The following is a 20,967-nucleotide window of genomic DNA, read 5'->3' as shown; positions in this document are numbered from 1 at the left end:
ATACAGTCCTTGTCCTGAAATTTGCTTGCAAGCTAGTTTATGTTAAATCTTCCAACAGACTTATACCAAACAAAATCAAAATCACACAGCCAGCATAAAAAGTACTCCATGGTCTCTGAATTCACAAATGTAGCAGGCATGATTCATCCATCAACACAGAAAGTGTAAAACAAGACTAAAGGAGCAGACGCCAGTATTGGAGTTTATCATTTCAAATATGTCCATTTTGACAGAGAGTGAATTTTATTCTTCATTTGTCTTAATTTCTGAGTGAAACAAAGATCTTCTTTTGCTTAGTTTTCACACACATATAGAAAATATTTCTCTGAGTTATAGCTTATCTTGTTTATTGAATGTTATTGATGAATATGAACCTTAATGTGATCTAGGTAAAATGCTGGCTAGATTGATTCATTTATTCACCAGCATTTGGTGCTGTGTTATAAATCTTCATTGTTTCCCGTTTTGTTGGTTTTTACTTTAATCACAGAAAATAGTTTCAATATTTTTTCCTCATAGGGAATATTTTTTTCATTCATATGCTTTACTTCTTTGGAATACAATTATGTTTCCTTTATGCTATTAGTAAAATATATCCATATGTACTGTGAGAGAGAGTCTGCCAAATGTCTGTTTGAAACAGTTCACTAAATAATCCAACAGAGATATTTTTCTTTACATGTAGAGAATATTGACTACAGTGACATTTTTGTAAAGAATTTGCACAATAAAATGAATAACTCAAAAAAATGTTAGTAATCTATGTAAATATAAGAGGCTAAAAAATTGTGGCTACCATATTTCTGAATTGATTATTAAAACCTAATATGCATGAATTCATTTAGAATTAATGTCTTTATATTTTTATTAGTAATTTTCATTTTAAATAGTTATTGTTAAAGGTTTTATTTAACCCTCATATCTTTTAGGTTTCCAAAATCAATATAATCTTGATGTAAGGATTCAAAATATAGAGGTATACAACATGGAATTGAGCATCTTCCATAATTTCCTTCTCCTCAATTAAGTGTAATTCAATGTATTCAAATTATTTTATTATAGAAGATCTTAAATGCTTAATCCTTTCTTTACAAGTTATTCGGAACAATCTTGATTGAAAAAACTACAAAAACATACCTGCCTTAAGCAAATGCAATTTAATTTCTGAGTCTTGTGGTATAGGATGTGTAACATCCACTGTTCTGATTCTCTGCTAAAACTTCTTGAAATCAATCACAGCAGATTTTAGTCCATAAGTAACATTTCCCCAAATTTTCTCTGTAAACTCTTTGACATTCTAACAGAAAATTTTATGGTTCTTAGATTAATTTCAGTTCAGTCAGCCCAAAGTGGGTGCTCGGCCTGCGGACTATTCACCAATTATTCAGTGGATTGGATTACCTGTAAATTTTGGTTTCTGAGTTCCCCTATCCAGCACGAATACTGTAAAACAGTTCTGCTTCATTTAACTGATATTTGAGTGTTAGTTAATCTTTATTTTGAATGCAGTTTTAAGTGTTTTAATGGTTACCCTGGGGAAAATTGATTTCTGTTCTGAAGGAAAATTTATCATAGGGAAGATGTTCAAGAACAATAAGCCTGTCTTATAGTCAATAAATTGGATTGACTAATCTGGGGGTTATGGTAATTTTTTTCTTGCACATATGCAAATTGTTGTAAGTATCTTCATCAACCATAGAAACCATCTTAGATTTGGTGCCCTAAATCCAATTTTTTCTTGCTGTTATCATCTACCAACGTTTTTTTTTTATAATTAAGGTAACATTGGATTATAACATTATATAAATTTCAGGCATACATCATTATATTTTGATTTCTGTGTAGAACACATCATGTTCACCATCCAAAAACTAATTACCATCCATCACTGCACACATGTGCCCTATCAGCTCTGCCCTTCTCCCTCCCTCCTTCCCTTCTGGTAACCGCCAATCTAATCTCTGTATCTTTCTATTTGTTTGTTATTGTTGCTGTTGTTTATCTTCTACTTATGAGTGAGATCATATGGTATTTGACTTTCTCCACCTGACTTATTTCAGTTAGCATAGTACTTTCAAGGTCCATCCATGTTGTCTCAAATGGCAAGATTCCATCCTTTTTTATAGCTGAATAGTATTGCATTGTGTACATATATCACATCTTCTTTATCCATTCATCCTTTGATGGGCACTTAGGTTGTTTCCAAGTCTTGACTATTGTGAACAATGCTGCAATGAACATAAGGGTGCATATATCTTTCCGCATTCATGTTTTCATGTTCTTTGGATAAATACCCAGCAGTGGAATAGCCTGATCATATGATAGTTCTATTCCTAATTTTTTGAGGAATCTTGATACTGTTTTTCATAGTGGCTGTGCCACTTCACATTCCCACCAGCAGTGTAGGAGAGTTCTCTTTTCTCTACACCCTCTCAACACTTGTTATTTCTTGTCTTGTTAATTATAGCCATTCTGACAGGTGTGAGGTGATGTCTCACTGTAGTTTTGATTTGCATTTCCATAATAATTAGCGATGTTGAACATCTTTTCATGTGCCTGTTGGCCATCTGTTTGTCTACTTTGGAAAAATATCTGTTCAGATCTTTTGCCCATTTTTTAATTGGGTTGTTTTTTTCTTTGTCTTTGAGATGTATGAGTTCTTCATATATTTTGGATATTAACCCTTATCAGATATATGGTTTGCAAATATCTTTTGTTAGGTTGTCTTTTCATTTTGTTGATGGTTTCCTTTGCTGTGCAGAAGCTTTTTAGTTAGATGTAGCCCTAATTTTTTATTTTCTCTTTTGTTTCCCTTGCCTGGTGAGACATAGTATTTGAAAAGATGCTGCTAAGACCGATGTCGAAGAGCATACTGCCTATGTTTTCTTCTAGAAGTTTTATGGTTTCAGGTCTTACATTCAATTCTTCAATCCATTTTGTGTCAATTTTTGTGTCTGGTGTAAGATAATGATCTACCTTCATTCTTTTGCTTGTGGCTGTCCAGTTTTCCCAACACTATTTATTGAAGAGACTTTCCTTTGTCCATTGTATTTTCTTGGCTCTTTTGTTGAAAATTAGCTCTCCATAGATGTGTGGGCTTATTTCTGGGCTCTCAGTTCTGTTCCATTGATCTGTGTGTCTGTTTCTGTGCCAGTATCATGCTGTTTTGATTACTATAGCATCAATGCAATCCCTATCAAAGTTCTAATGACATTTTTCACAGAAATAAAACAAATAATCCTAAAATGTATATGCAACAACAAAAGACTCCAAATAGTCAAACAAATCTTGAGACAAAAGAACAAAGTTGGAGGTATCATACTCTCTGATTTCTATCAACTCTTTAAGGAACAAAAAGAAGTTATATTACACATGATTTCAAACTTAGCCATGTGGCCTCAAAGTAGACAAGAATATTTGGCTCAGACCTCATGGATGCAGGTATGAGTATCCTCAGTGAACTGTGACCCTAGTATAGCGGTTATTGTGACTTTTGCTTATGCTTAACAATACGTTTTTGAGATTCAGTCACTTTTATTAGTATTGTCATGAAACATACAGTTTCTCTGTTGTATTATATTCCATTGCATGACCATAATAAAATATATCAACTTTCCTACTGAAAACAATGTAGAGTTTTTTCCTAAGATTTGTTGTTATAATAATGCTATGTTCTTGTATATGTTTCTTGAAACACGTGTACAAGACATTCTCTAGAGTTTTAGAAACCATAGAAAGTGTATATCTTCGTTTTACATAATAACATCTTATTGTTTTCCAATGTGGCTGGTTCAACTTCGACAAGCATTACGGAATAGTTTCCATTGTTGTCCATCTTCATCAACATGTGGTTTAATTAGCTAATATAATTTTTGGTTAAATTTTTGTCAAATTAGTGTACTTTCCATTTTGTCTATTTGTGGTTGTAATTTGAATTTCCTTGATTACTAATGAGGTAGGTCATATCATTTGTGTTTAGAGCACATTTGTTTATCATCCCTGAATTATCTGTTCATCTCTTGTCTCTTGATCTATTTTCGTCTTTTGGGGTTTTTTTAATTTGCTTAATTCCAATTTATATTATGAAGATTTATATGTTGGTTTACAATGTCAAACATCTTTGCCCAGCTTGTGACTTGTCTTTGTAACTTGTTCTTGCCTCTTTTAATGAGCAAAAATGTATAATTTTATTCTTGTTTAATTTTTCAAGTATTTCCTTTGTAGTTTGTAGTTTTTGATCTTCTTAAGGACATTTCTACTTCATGATCATGCGGATATCATCTCCTATGCTCTTTTAGAAGTTTTCAGGTTCTCTTTTATATTTTGATCTTTGTTCTACCTGGAATTGATCTTTGATTAAGGTGCAGATTAAGAATGATAATGGATTTTTTTCCAGTTTGGATAATAAATTATTTCAGATCTCCTTTGGGATAAGGATTTGCCAATAGAAAGTCCCAGATGGGGACATACCTGGCATCTTCTGTACTCAAAATTATTGCCCTAGAACAATTATAATATTGTATAATCTACAAGCTACCTTTAGGAAACTACATCCCTTGGGTAGAACCATATCCAGTTTGGAAGTATTGCTGGTACATGCCACCAGATTTACTTACTCTAGTGTTATCTCTGTATTGCCATATATTTGATTGTATCCTAAATGTCCATACATGTTAGCAACCTTGTCACTGTATAGTCATAAACGATCCTTTATCCTCTGTATCACAAGTTGTATTAATTAGCTAGGACTGCCGTAACAAAATACCAAACTGGATGGCTTAAACAACCGAAATTTATTTTCTTAGAGTTCTGGAGGCTAAATGTCCAACACCAAGGTGTCAGAAGGTTTAGTTTTTCCTGAGGCCTCTCTTCATGGATTGCAGACGGCCACCTTCTCCCTATGTCCTCACCGTCTTTCCTTCATATGCTTGCATCCTTGGCATCTCTTTTTGTGTCCAAATTTCCTCTTAAGAGGACACCAGTCAGATTAGATTATGAGCCACCTTAAGGGCCTCATTTTAACTAATTACCTTTTTAAAGGCCCTAATGTGATGTAATTATAGTCCCATTCTGGATACTGGCTGTTAGGTTTTCCACATATGAATTGGAGGGGTGGGGGACACAATTCAGCCCAGAACAAGGTTTTAGAGGGTGAAACAAGGTTTTAGAGGGACTTTATTTGGGGACATATTGAACTTAAATTACCGCATCCGGAAAGAATTTGAAATGTAAACTAGAATTCTGGATGTGACTCAATTTAGAGATAAATGTGGAAGATTGAGACAGAAGATAGAATGTAGTTAAGCACTGAACATAGTAGAATAATCTTATTTGCCGTGTGGATTGAAGAAGAGAAATCAATGAACAAAATGATCATAGAGTTCAGAACATAATTAGAACAATGTAATGGCACAGAAGCCAATGGAATAGAAAGTTTCCAGACAAGAAAGCCATAGAATAAACATTCAGATTGAATTATAACCAGAGATATAGAAAATATATACATTCATGTCAAATTTATTTGTGAGTGAAGATTGATCAGAAAAGGCTAGTAGAATGTAGATTATTTCAGATGGAACAGCTGATGTGCGATTCCATTAAATTCCTGGAAAAATCAGAGCATGTTCATTTGAGTTAGGAGGGAGAGCACTTTTCCTTATATAACTTATTGCACTGTTTTGATTTTACTTTTTCTGTAAACACGTGTTATGCTCCTTGAAAATAAATTATGAAAGAAATGAAATGGAACTTCTTTAGGCTGAAATGTGAGTAATTTTTACTAAAAGAGGAAAACCTTCCCGTGTTATACCAGGGTATGTTTAGTGCCAAAGGAGGGTGTTAAATGTCATTTTCTGTGAATTTTACTATATTAACTAGATTCCAAATTACCATCACCTCTTTATGACTACTTAGACTTTTGCTCCTGCTTGTATTTTTGAACCTATACTCCATTCACTTTACAATAGGCAGAGTTAAATTTTTTCACTCATAACTCAGATCATGCTTAATGCTTGTGGCTTTCCGTGGATTTCAGACTAACTTGCAAATTCTTTAAAATGGATTGTACGTCCCCATGTGATCTGACTGTTGCTTACTTCTTGAATCCTATCACATTACATTCTTTACGAACTACATTTCAGGTTTGCAGGCCTCCTTTTCTGTTCTTCAAATATCAAACCCTTCATTTTCTACAAACACTGTATATTTGACTGGAATGTCCTACTTGCAGCTTTGCAAATGCTAGCTTATTCATATCATTCACACCTTAATTAAAAGTTTATGTCTTCAAACTACTCTACGTAAAGTCACTCCGTTTTTGACATCAACATTCTATCTCATTTCCCTGTTTATTCTCTTCACTGAATTTTGCATAATTGTTCCTTTTTAAATTAAAATATTTATCATAATTTCTTTCCTAGATTGTAGGATCCATGAAGGCAGGAACTCTGAATCTCTTGTTTACCACTATATCCCTAGATACTAAAATATTGCTTGGGACATACTAGGTAATCAATATATATTTGAATAAAAATACCTTTTTATTCTCATTTTTTTAATGTTTAAATTGAGGAAATAACCTGGTTAAGAATATATATATATTATTATATATAATAATTATATATTTTTATATATTATATTATATATATATTATATATATAATATATATATAATATATTATATAAAAATATATAATTATTATATATAATAATATATTTTATATATATATTAAATTGAGGAATATAACTCGTCTCAGTGGTCATTTATTTAATAACATCTTTACTCAACAAATATTTATTAAATACTAGGTTCAAGCACTATTTAATTTCTAAGAGCACAACAATTAACAAAACGACATAGTCCCTGACCTCATGGACTTTGTTAACAATTACAATACAGTGTAATAAGTGTTCTCTTACAGAACAAAGTGTTCTCCAGGAGAACACGTTGGAGAGTCAGTTAAGAAGCGTGACTGAGAGTTTCCCCACCCTGGAGAGTCACAGGGAGCCCCATTTTAAATGTTAGGACAAGGATCCTCATTCCTTTTCTCTTCAGCTCTGCTATATTTCTCAATAAGGAGTACTTGCTTTCTCATATTTCAAGAGGAGAGGTATACATCCTTAGCATAAGATGGTAATTGAGTCAAGGGAATAGATGAGATCACTCCAAGAGTGTATTAATTTTAAAATGATTTTAAAGTAATAATTTTTATTAGTTTTATTGAATGTGAACAGGTTCCTCAAAGGGAAACAGAGTCTAAGTAATTTCCTAACCCACCAGCTTCATGAATAGAAAAGGAATATGTATAGCTAGATGTGCTATGATGAGAGCATGGCCTTTCTCATCCTCATTTGGAAACCAAAAATGATTACTGTATTAAATGACAGAAACACTAGTCAACATGGAAATGGGCATATAGTAAGCTCTCAAAGAGGTATGTTCCTTATTTTAACTTCTAGCTAACACCCTCAAACCGTTTTTAACACTGATTCCAGATCTTATAATAAATATTCGACAATTTTATAGCACCTATTACATTAAAAGCAAACTCTACAGATAGACATTCAAATGTTTATCCCTCTTAATATGAATAAGAGATATCTTTTCTGACTTCTTAGTTTTCTAGTGTGTTCTCAATCACTATATGATTTTTGCCTATGCCAGGCATTTCTTACATCTAAAATGTACCTTTCTATTTTCACCTGAAAAAAATCCCACCTAATCCTTTCCAACAGCATTCCTGAACTCCATAACTGTAGGATATATCACCATCTTCTAAATCTCTATGCCTCACCTGGTACTTTAACTATTTCTTCAATGATTGTCTGTTAGATTTGTCACTCAAATGGGCTAAACTAGTTGAAAGCAGTAAATAATTTCATTTATTTATTTCTAATATTTTATTTATCTGCAGCACCTAGCAGAGTATCTGTTATAGAGTTGACTATCTCTTCTCTTCGCTTTTTGTAGTTTAGTTAGTATCTCTAGGTTATGCTACCCTATTAATTAAAATTCATAAGATCATAGAAATAGAGAAATATCAGAGCTGGAAAGAACATCAAGGATTCATCTGCTCCAGGGGTGTTCAGGAGTAGCAATTGTGGGCCTTGCATATGCACTTATCTGCTTCCAGCCAAGGGTTCTAATTCAGTAGGTTTGTGGTGAAGGTCCAACATCTGCATTTTGTTTAATTTCAAAGGATGATGCTGATGCACACTCCTAGTTGAAAAATTCTGATCTCTTTGACCACTTCCTTCCCCTCCTTCTTATAAATGCAGGTGACAACCCGAGAGGTAAATTTTCCCAGGCCACAGGAGAATTTGATAATGGAAGTAGGAGAAGAACTCAGGTGCTCTGTGACATTTTGCAGTGATCTCTCTTTCCTTTCTACTGATACTAGTTTCCAAGTGAAAGAAAATAATAGCACTCTGATTTTTCCTATTTTCTTCTTATTTTGCTACTATCTTTGTTTGTAAAAAAACAGGCACTGTTTTTTCTTTTTTAATGTAGCATCAAAGTTTTGAGGCTGTCAATATCATTGGGCAAGCACAATGGCTCTGTCGCAAAAGTTTATTCTGGAGATGATGTTCCTGATGAAACCCGAGGAACCGTCAGGGTTTTTTCCATTGAGATATGGGACTGTACTAGCATTTTGCTCAATCCCAATTCAAATAAAAATATGGAACCAAGCAAGGTGACCTCAATAGATAGAACATATTATATCTATGTCTTCTAAATAGGTACTCAACCCATGGGCAAAAGAAAACATTATATTAAAATCCGTAGTGTAGCTGGAATGAGTACAATCTCATTAGATGTTGCCACCTTTGATAAATTTTCCTCATAAGCTAAAATTATTGAATATATAAATTATTTCATAAATCTATTTTAGCAGAATCAGGGTACTATCTGCTTAGTTAATAACGATTATAATACACTTCAGACATAGACTCTGTAATTTTTTAAAAAAATATTTGTGAACTGTTTCTTTTATTTTGAAATGACAAATAAATAACTAATTCTACCGATGTCTTCTTCAAATCCCTGAAAGTGAATATCATCATTGTAATTTTGGAAGAATCAGACATCTACAAAACTGATCTGGGCATCTTTGGAAGTACCTTGAAGGCAGAGTTTAATGCATAGAGCTTCAGCATTTTCAAAGAAATCAGACTCTTCCTGTAAAGTTAACAATGCCAGGAAAGAGAGATCAATCCCAAGTGGAAAAGTTACAAGAAGATACTTATAAGCCTTCATGTTTAAAGTTAAAATTCAGCATGGATTCTTTAATAATTTTATCCAAAAATAGGAGGTATTAATTTCATTATTATTAAATTATTATTAAAGATGGGGCAATCAATGATTTAAATCAAGCTGGGCTAATTGAGAGTGAATTATCATCATCCTCTGTGAGAATATTGCTCATAAATTACCTCTAAAGTCCAAAGGATTATTATGCATTTATTCTTGTAAATTATAGCTCCATGATAAACTGGATGAGATTTTAATATTTTAGCATTCATTAAGTCGTGAAGGGTTAGAGCCAGCATAATGATCAGAAAGCCTGTTTTGTCCTCTAATGAAAATAATTCTGTTACAGTTAATTGCCATCATTAGCATAAATTTATATAAATTCTGATTAACCTATAGAATTAAAGTTAATATTTATATTTTGCATATTCTATTTTGGAATTAAGGGATATAGGTTTAATTTCTACTCTTAAAAACTTAATATAAGAACTTTAATATGTGTAATGTGGAAAATCATTTTATTTTATAGTTAGCATGCAAACTACACAATTAAAAGCTAACTTACACAAGCTTATAGAAGCTTATCTAAACTGTACCTTAGTCTGTGTCATTATGTGCTTGTTTTGGTTTTCATACTTATAGCCAGTGATGGATTGTGCTGAATGATTGAAGTACCTGGGGAGAGCACATCTTTTCTAGAAGTACACAGACCTCATGAGGATGGATTAGAACTCAAAATAAAAATCAGAGTATTGCTGTCCAAAAAGAAGAGGAAATGGGTAACTAATATCCTAAAATACAAATATCTACTGCAAGAACGGAGGACAAAAATAATGGAAAGGGAAATCAAGTCGGGTTAGAAACAATCCTATCTGAATCATCTGGGAAGGTGAACTAGACTAGTTTTGTCTAGTAATAAACTGCATATAGCCCATTCCGCAATGTAAGTTGAGTTCTTCCCCAGTCTTTTATTGGTTAAATGAGAAATATATAAATTTGGAGACGGAATTCAACCGCTATTTTCACTGGCCATTTTGATGCTCTTATTGTGTCAGTATACAGATATTCCTCAACAGAAATTCCTCAACTTACAATGGGGTTATGTTTCAATAAACTCATCATAAGTCGAAAATATCGTTGTCGAAAATTCATTGAATACACCTAATGTAACTGAACATCATAGCTTAGCCTAGCCTACCTTAAAAGTGCTCACAACAATTACATTAGCCTACAGTTGGGCAAAATCGTCTAACACAAAGCCTATTTTTAATAAAATGCTGAATATCTCATGTAATTTATTGAATACTGTACTGAAAGTGAAAAACAGATTGTTGTATAGGTACAGAATGGTTGTAAGTGTATCAGTTGTTTACCCTCAGTGATCCTGTGGCTGACTGGGAGCTGCAGCTCGCTGACGCTGCCCAACATCACGAGAAAGTATTGTATTGCATATCACTAGCCTGGGAAAAGATCAAAATTCAAAGTATGGTTTCTACTGAATTTGTATCGCTTTTGCACCATCGTAAAATCCTAAGTCAAACCATTGTAAGTAGGGGAACGTTTGTATAAGCATCTGTATATTAATATGCTAGCTTACCAATATATTAAGGGACCTGATGATCCTTGATGATATTGCTGTGAGTAAATACATTACTAAACTAACTTAATTCTGCAAGCTTGGGGCTAAAAATAAAATGCCCCTAACCCTTAACAGTGTGCTTTTAATTTTTAACAAATACTAAGATTAGTCTGACATTTTTTTGCATGGATGCACTGATTTTAGATTTATAACACTGAATATATTCTGTATCAACTTAAAAAGATAGTGACCAAATTAAACACCAAGACTGTGATTTTCTTTTCAATACGTACATTTAGTGCTTTTTAGCTACACTCTAGTAGAAACAACTTGAGATGGAAAAGGATCTCTTAAAGTAGATGGTAGCTATTCACTTCATTCCCATGAGGTCCCTGGAAATAAGAAATGGAGTGATAAATATTTTAGAAGGTAAATCAGACTAAAATATTTAGAAATAAAAAATATTTTGAGTATTTTTATTTTTTCGTCTCAAATGTATGTATTTTCCCTTTTCATAGTAAAACTAACCGAATTGTTTCAAACACTGAAGATAGTTTGTTATCTGCTTCTGCTTGACAGTAAAAACTAATAACTATTCTTTGTGCTTCCATTGAGTATAGCAACTGTTTAACTACATGACAGCTTTTTGTCAGAAAGTGAAGAATGAAGTGGGCCAGAAATGGGAGAGAGTTTTTAAGAAAAGAATATCTAGTCCATTCTATCTGGTATACATCTGCCTTTTGTCTTTACTGTGCTAGATTTTGTTTCAAAATAATCTTAAAATATAGGATATAGCCAATAGAAATTTCTACAAAGATAAAATCCCAAATTAGATGATATTTGAATTTCTTGACTTTTTATATATGTTCTGATTCATTCACCCCACCCCCCATATCTTTCAATAACATGATCTGGGATACTCATATTTTTGCTTGTTTTTCTTACTGAAGCAAAGATAGAATGAAGAATTATCTACCATCTATTCTGCAAGTCACTCGTTTATTTATTTAACAACTTTATTAATCACCTACTATTTGGAAGGTATTATAAAACCAATAGACGAGGAAGATTGACATTGTTTTCTGTCCTCAGAGAAAGCCTAGTCTAGGAGGGATTATTTATAGTTAATTATTTTTTACAATTATTTGTTAAATATATACTATATAATATGTGTTATATAATATATTTTCATGTTTGTTTTGTATATAATATTATATATATATATATATATATATATATATGAGGAAGTAAATATTAAGCCCTCAATAGTGAGATCTCAATAGTGAATTGGCATTACCTATGTGAAGAGAAATGGGGAGAGTTTGTATCCCACACAGAGTGACAATCATTAGGCTGGAGGAACTTTGTCACTTTCAAAGATCTTAATGGTGGCCAATATGTCAGGGATACAGAAAGAGTGAAGAAGAATATTCTAGGCTGGGAAGGTAGCAATGGCTGGAGAGGACAGAGCTTTGTGGATCATGTTAAGGATTTGGCATGTTATTCTAATAGGAGAAAGTAATTGAAGAGTTTTAAGCAGAGTGGCAATATGATAACTTTTGCATTTTAAATATAATCATTTTTAATTAAGCGCTATCAATTTCTTGGAACATTCACAACAGGAGTAGGGAGAAGAAGAGGCAATCGAAGTAGATTATACGAGAGATGTTGATGGCTTGGGCTGCGGTGTAGACGGTGGAACTGAAGAACATGTTGGAAGATTTGGAATATAAATAGTATATAGAAGAGATGTAATTTATTGATCTTTTACTTAATTCTCACAAAAAACTCAATGGGACAAATATTAGAGCTTATGGAATTTGTCTGAATTCATCAGCATGTCTCAGAATAACGATGAAAACCCAAGTATTTTGAATTTGAAGCCTGAGGGTGTGTGTGCATGCACACACGCCAAATGTGGCAGAAGGATGCATAAAATGAGAAATGAAATGGGCATACTAGACTTAGCACCAGGAAAGTTAGTGACCTTGAGAATGTTGTTTTGTTTTGTTTGTTGATAGGTACAGGTTAATATGTATGCACTAGAGTTAGACATTTTGAGTTTGAATCCTAGATTTGTCATTTAGCAGCTGTGTGACCTAAGGAATGTAATTCTTTGTTTCTTCATCTATAAAATAATGCCTAGGTCATTGAGAAGTTGGGGTTATTCAGTGAGTTAGTAATTTGCTGTCTGGCATACACTATGGTTCAGTATGTGTTGCTGTGATGATGGTAATGATAGTGATGATGATGAAGAAGGACAAGCTAGGTTTTATAGGTTTGATGAGTCAAAGGCAGGTAAATAAGTGGAGATTATAAGCATAGGTAATTATTTTGAGAGGTAAATTTTTGAAGTGTTGCATCAAATAGGGATCTGTGCTGTAAAAAATTTGACCTTCCCCGAAGAGAGATCTGGTCTTTGTTCTCATCTCCTCAGAGGTAATCTTTATTTGACTGGGAATCATGGGGTAGCCATATAGTAACAACGTGATTTAGGGTCAAGGTTGACCACACCTGACAGTCTTAGGATGGGGCTGGCCGTGTCAGAAAAACCAATTATGTGATTTAAGTTGGGGACTTTGGGTCCCACGTCATCAGTTGATCTGAAATTCAACCATGTGGGCAATCAATCAATCATGCATATGTAATGAAGGCCCAATAAAAACTCTGGACGCTGAAGTTTGTATGAGCTTCCTGTGGTTGACAATATTCCACGCACATTGTCACATATCAATTCTGGGAGGGTAACACGTCCTGAGAAAAGGAAGCTTTGAAACTGAGTGTGATTTTGGGCATGTTCCCTACTCCTCCACTGAATTTACGGTTGGTGTCAGAAGTGAGGGTGGTCTTTTGTGGACTCTTCACTTTAACCTTGTAATTGGACCCTAACTCCTTGAAGTTGGTATCTGAAGCCTTGAACAGACTTGGCAATCTGGATGACTGTGCCTTCAAACCATGTAATTTGGCTAACTTGAGGTAGGCTGTAACTGAAGGAAATTTTGTGGTTTAGGAGTGTGCTTTCATTATGTTAATGAAAGTATTTCATGGCAGTTATTTAAAATGTAAAGCGCTACAGAAAAAAAAAGGAAAAAATAAACCCCATACTGACCACTGAGGGAAAGCAGTTGTAACATGTGGGGCATAGCTGATTTCAGAAGTCTACTCATGTCTCTCTCTTTATCTATTTATTTACAGATAGAAAAATGAATGGGGAGAGATCGTTTTTATCTAGAATATTCAAGACGTAGTGTAAAAGTATCATATGTTAAGTTAATATTGTCTTGAATTTAAAGAAAAAATAAACAAAATGAACTAAAAGAATTGGTGCATTGCAAATAATTTAGTAGTAAGTCATCTTCTTTTTTAAGGAAAAAACTCACTAACTTTAGGAAAAGTTGTGAGAATAATTAAGGAATGGAATATTTTATAAACTAAGGTTTTAGTGTAGTTGGTATTGATAAATGTTCTACAATGAATGACAAAGAGATTTGCACACAGTCCTCCCAAACATCCTGCCCTTCTGTCTGGATTATGTGTGATTATATTATTTTCATTTTTCAAGTATTCTATTGTGCAACCCAAGTCTCTAAATTGCCAAACTTAATTCCAAGTCTAAGTGGTTTTACCTCTCAAGATCATTCATTTACAACAGCTTCCTCATTTCTGAATTCCTTATTTTGTTTCACTTCTTGGTTGGCTAGATTTATCATTGATTTTTTTCAATGTCTAATAAATGAAGCATTCTATGAGAATATCTTCCTATTCACTCAATTCTTAATTTGCCAGTATAATAACTTTGGATTGTAATTTATTTCCCCACAACTTTTGTGATAACATTTTCATCTAGGCTCGAGTACTGTTGTGCTGAATATGACACCAATATGACACCAATTTCTGAATTCCTTATTTTGTTTCACTTCTTGGTTGGCTAGATTTATCATTGATTTTTTTCAATGTCTAATAAATGAAGCATTCTATGAGAATATCTTCCTATTCACTCAATTCTTAATTTGCCAGTATAATAACTTTGGATTGTAATTTATTTCCCCACAACTTTTGTGATAACATTTTCATCTAGGCTCGAGTACTGTTGTGCTGAATATGACACCAATCTTATTTTCTCCCCTTAGGTAGAAAGTTCTTTGATAAACAAACAAACAGGGATTTTTTAAAAGGGTAATTTATTTGCTCCAAACAAAATAATCTTACATAATTTTCAGGCTCTAAAAAATATGGTTGAACTCAATACTTCTAGTCTATCTCTAGCTACCGATTTTCAGAATTTCAAGTATTGAATTAAAGTAAAACAAACCTACTACAAGGAATTTAAAATTTATTTGCAATATAAATTAGAAATGACAGCTGCAAAGAGGAGAGGAATTTTCTGTTTTTCCATTCATTCAGGTTTGTCAGCAATCAGATATATAATTGGCAATTTCTGGAGTAAGGTGTGTGTCAGCCAGAGGGATGTCAACCAACTAAAGGGCTCAAAGCTGAGGGAGAATTTGCATGGGAAGAAATCAACAGAAAATTGTGAAACATGGAATGTTTTTACTCTAGTTTCCTTTCAAACAGCCTTATAGTTTCAATTAACCCAAACAATGTTATAGTCATTACCTCTCAGAAAAGAAGCTTTAAAGGAATGACAGTTATGGCCGATAAAAACCGAACAAAAACATCAAGGTGCTCCTTAGCATTCCTTAATAAACAACAATCAGGAGTTAAATGTCTTCCCTTTGATTTCCAGCTCTATTAGTAAATAGCCCTGCTAATTTAGGTCACAAGCTTTTCTCTCCTGCTTAGGTTCTTATCTACAACACAACAGATTCAACGTTTGCTGAATTGCATTCTACTCATACTTAAGTGTTTTGCTGAATTGCTCTGAGTGTTGGGGTAGGGAAAAGAGAGAAAAAGGAAACAGAATGAGTAGGGATTCAATAAGCCTCTCTACTTTTATCTCTTTTGTAGCTTGAGTCCTGCTTATTATTTTATTTGAAGGAGAAAATAAGATCTGATAATAAAAATGAAATGTAAAATTCATTTTAGCTTTACTATTTGATGATGTTAAGTTTTTTTTCCTTGCAATATATGGTATAATATTGACAGAGTAAAGATATAGAAATAGCTGCTTATTTTCAATTTATCAGTCATTCATAATAAATTTTTTTACTCTCTCCATGCTTTCTGCTTTTACTAGTCTCAAATCCATTATTCTTCTTTAATATATGATACCTTCGGGAGATATAACTTAATCAGATTTTCCTTAACGAGTAGGTGCCTCAATGAGAACGCCTCCAAGGTTGAGCATGACATCTGCATTGTATGGTATTCCATGCATGGTCACAGTTGATGAAAGTATTGAGGTTAGTCACTGAGTTAAGAAGTAAGATTGTGAAAGGTCATGTATTCATGTCTCCTGGGTACACAAGTTAATATGAAGCAAATAATAAGAATCAACAATACGCTTCTGAATCCTGAAGTAAAACTTGACCTTAGAATTATATGGATAAAAGACACACTGTTGAAAAATATTGTACTGACTCCTTTGCTTCCCAATTATTATTTATTTCTGTATTTTTAGTAGTGAAAACTAGTTATTGCTTTTATGTGCTAAAGGACCAAGAGAACGGGAAATTAAACTGTGTTAGTTCAAATTAGGAATATTAAAGCTAATTAGATTACCAAAATATAACCAGGAGATATACCAGAAGTGCTTCAATAGCTGAAAAGTTTAATAATTCATTTTTAAGGAAGCTTAAGATTACAGAAAAGCTCTTCTCAGGTTGTGAGTGATTGCAGTGATGGTCCCAATTATTCATCCTTTCCGTATCCATCGTTTTTACCATGCAACCTCATAGTCTCTTACCACTGACCTGTTCTATCACTTGACACTGGGTTCAACCGTGTGACTCGCTTTTTTCAATGGTGTAACAGCTTGTGCACTGAGTTTTGTGCTCTTGAACCTTTGCCATCATCATGAAAGCATGCCCAGACTAATCTGCTGAAAGATGAAAGACACATGGAGCACAGCCAAATTATCAAAGTGGTCTCAGCCAAGACCAACTTAAATCAGCCAACATCTAGCTGTTGTGAGTGAGCCTACCACATTAGAGAACACAATATGTGAGTGAGCACAGCCAAGATCAGAAACACTGACCACCTGATTACAGCCTAAATTGCAAACATTCAGACTAGTGGGATAAATGAATGCTGAATATGCCAAGCCACTGATTTTTGGGTATAGATAATTCATACAGAAGTCCCAGTGTTTAATTACAAATTTATGTATAAAGTGAGATGTATTTATTTTCTAACATCTTGCATCTATTTATCTCAGGATGTAATTATAATATTTGCTATAAAACTTAGAGTAACATTATGATTTAAAACATGAAATCAGTAATCCTTGAAATAAAAGACACTCAAATTCAGTACTTAAGAGTATGCCTTTTATTGATACCAAAGGCAATTTTTTTAGGGCTGTCTATTATGTTATAATGAAAATGGAGAAAAAAGTCAGGAGTCCAGGAATCTAAGAATCTTAGTTCTCGTACTAATTATTTATGTGAGTTAAAAATACATATATTCTTGGATGTCAACAAGATAGTGGACTAAGAAGTGTCAGGTCTTCATTCCCCACAGAAATGTCAAATAAACAACTACAGATGACTAAAATAACTTTATAGGAGCTCTGGAAACCAATCAAAGATCTATAGCAATCAAGCAAATGCCCCATCAAGAAATAGCCAATTCAAAGGGCAGGAAATTTCATAGCATTTTTATCTACACTTACCCTACCTGCTCCCCAGTATGACATGGAGTGGTCTGGTTGAAGTAGCCTAATTCCCAGTTCCCTCGCTCAGGATGGCAGGACCAGAGTGGAACTTGTTTAAAATGTTCTGGCCTGTCTGTGGAATGTCCCAGAGACTGGTTTCCGTGTCACTTGACAGGAGCTCAGACGGTGAATAGAGGTATAGTTTGAATCACAAGCTGGGAACTGTAGAAGGCATTGGTGGGTACTGAGGTGTGTGAAAACTGCAGGGGGAATGCAGACCCATGGACATCTGGGGGTGAGAGATTATGGGAAAAGGAATACAATAGAATATCTAAGGCCCTGAGAAGAAACTAGAGTGAGACTCTTTCGAAGATAAAGACATTTAAAAGCAGCTGGGAGGGGCCGGCCCTGTGGTGTAGCAGTTAAGTGCATGTGCTCCACTGCTGGAGGCCCGGGTTCAGATCCCGGGTGTGCACTGACTCACTGCTTGTCAAGCCATGCTGTGGTGGTGTCCCATATAAAGTGGAGGAAGAAGAGCATGGATGTTAGCCCAGGGCCAGTCTTCCTCAGCAAAAAGAGGAGGATTGGCATCAGATGTTAGCTCAGGGCTGATCTTCCTCACAAAAAAAAAAAAAAAAAGCCGCTGGGAGTAATTAAAAAATGAATGAATAAATGAATAAGTCAATTGCACACTCAGGTCCAAACAGGACCCAGGCCTAGAAGACCTGAGGATACCTTAAGCCTTTATCCAAGGCTGATCTTAAGGCTCAGGAGTCTGCTAATCAGTGAAGGTCTTCTAAGCCAGTCTGCAAAGACTGGGAGAGGTAGCTGCTTTTTCAGATGCCTAATTTTCAACAAAAGACCATAGGCATACAAAGTAAGAGGGAAACAAGGCCCATCCAAAGGGACAAAATAAATCTCCAAAAACAGTCCCTGAAAAAACACATGTATCGTACTTACTAGAAAAAATAAAACTTTAAAATGACTGTCTTAAATATGCTCAAAAAGCTAAAGAAAAACACAGACACAGATCTAAAGGAATTCTTGAAAACAATATGTGAACAAAATGAGAATATCAACAAAAATACAGCAATTAAAAAAAATAAAACCCAACAGAAATTCTGGAGCTGAAAAATACAGTAATTGAAATAAAAAGTTTGCTATAGATGCTCCACAGCAGTCATGTGACACTGCAAAAAATCAACTAAACAAAAAAGAAGACAGTAAGGGAGAAAACAAGGGACAAAAAAACTGTAATACTTACAGAAAACCACAAAATGGCAAAAGATATACTTCCCTATTAGTAGTTACTTTGAATGTATATGGATTAAACTTCCCAATCAAATGTCACAGATTGGAAGAAAGGATAATAAAACAGGATCCAATTATATGATGTTTGTAAGGGATTCATTTTGGATCTATGGACATGCATAGGTTGAAAGTGAAAAGATGGAAAAAGATATTCCATGCAGATAGTATTCAAAAGAGAGCAATGGTGGCTGTACCAAAATTGGAGAAAACACTTTAACTCAAAAACTCTTACAAGAGACAAAGAGGGGCAGTATATAAGGAAAAAATAATCAATTCGCCAGCAAGATATAAGAATTATAAACATATGTGCACCAAATATCAGAGCTCAAAAATGTATAAAACAAATAATGACAAAATTGAGGGAGAATAGACAACTCTACAATACTAGTAGAAGACTTCAACCTTCTGCTTTCACACTGGATAGAACAACCAGAAAGAAGATTAATAATGAAATAAAGGACTTGAAAAAACACTATAGACCAAGTGGACCTAAAGACATATATAGAATGCTCCACCCAACAACAAGAGAATATGGATTTTTCTCAAATGCACATGGAACATTTTCCAAGATAGACCATATGCTAGGTGACAAAACAAGTCTTAATAAATTTTAAAAGATTTAAATCATAGAAAGTCTTTTTTGGATCATAACATAATGAAAATAGAAATCAACAGCAAAAGCAAAGCTGGAAAATTCACAGATACCTGCAAATTAAACAACACGTTTCTGAACAATCAATGGATAAAAGAAGACTTCACGAGAAATTAGAAAAACACTTTGAAGTAAATGGAAATAAAAACACAACATGCTTAAAAAATTGAAGAGATTGGAACACTTCCAAACTCATTCCATGAGGCTAGCATTACCCTGTTACCAAAGCAAGATGAAGAGAACGCAACAAAAAGAAAACTACCAATATTCCTGATGAATATTGATAAAAATTTTCAATAAGTTACTAGCAAATCAAGTTCAATAGCATATTGCAAGGACTGTACATCATTACCATGTGCTATTTACTCCTGAAATGCAAGGATGGTTCAACCAAACATTGCTGAAAGAAGTTAAAGAAGGCACTAATAAATGGAAAGAATTTTCATGTACGTGGATTGGAAGACTTAATATTGTTAAGATGTCAATACTATCCAAAATGATCTACAGAGTTAGTGCAATTCATACCAAATTTCCTACGACATCTTTGTAGAAAAACCTATCCTAAAACTCATGTGAAATCTCAAGTGACCCAAATAGCCAAAACAATCTTGAAAATAAATAATGAATGTGGAATCTCACACTTTCTGATTTCATAACTTACTACAAAGCTATGATAATCAAAAGAATGTGGTACTGGTATAAGGACAGACATAAGAACCAGCGGAATAAAATCGAAAGCTCAGAAATAAAACCTTACATTTATGATTAAATGATTTCCAATAAGGGTGTCAAAATCATTCAATAGGGAAAGGACAGTCTTCTCAACAAATGGTGTTAAGAAAACTAGATATCCACATGTGAAAAAATCAAGTTGGATGCATACCTTACACCATATACAAAAATAACTCAAAATGAATCAGACTTAAATTTAAGAGCTAAAACTATAAAACTCTTAAAAGATAACATAGTGGTAAAACTTCTTAACATTAGATTTGGCAATGATTTCTGGGATATGAGACCAAAAATACAGGGAACAAAAGAAAATTAGATTAGTTGGACTTCATCAACTTTAAAAACTTTTGAGCCTCCAAGGACACTATGACCAGAGTGAAAAGGCAACACATGGAATGGGAGAAAATATTTGCAAATCATATAACTGATAAGAGATTGATATTGAGAATATATAAAGAACTCTTACAACTCAAAACAAAAAATCCCAAATAAACACCCTTATTCAAAAATGGTCAAAGGACTTGAATAGACATTCCTTCACAGAAGATGTACAAACGGCCAATAAACACATGAAAAGATGTTCAACATCATTAACCATTGGGGAAAGTAAATCAAAACCACAATGAGATATCACCTCACACTCATTAGGATGGCTATTAACAAAAACAC

This window comes from Ceratotherium simum, chromosome 11, assembly GCF_057802395.1.
Source record: "Ceratotherium simum simum isolate JZ-2026a chromosome 11, ASM5780239v1, whole genome shotgun sequence".
Taxonomy (NCBI): Eukaryota; Metazoa; Chordata; class Mammalia; order Perissodactyla; family Rhinocerotidae; genus Ceratotherium; species Ceratotherium simum.
The sequence above is the reverse complement of the archived record's forward strand: the minus strand, read 5'-3'. Positions refer to the sequence as shown.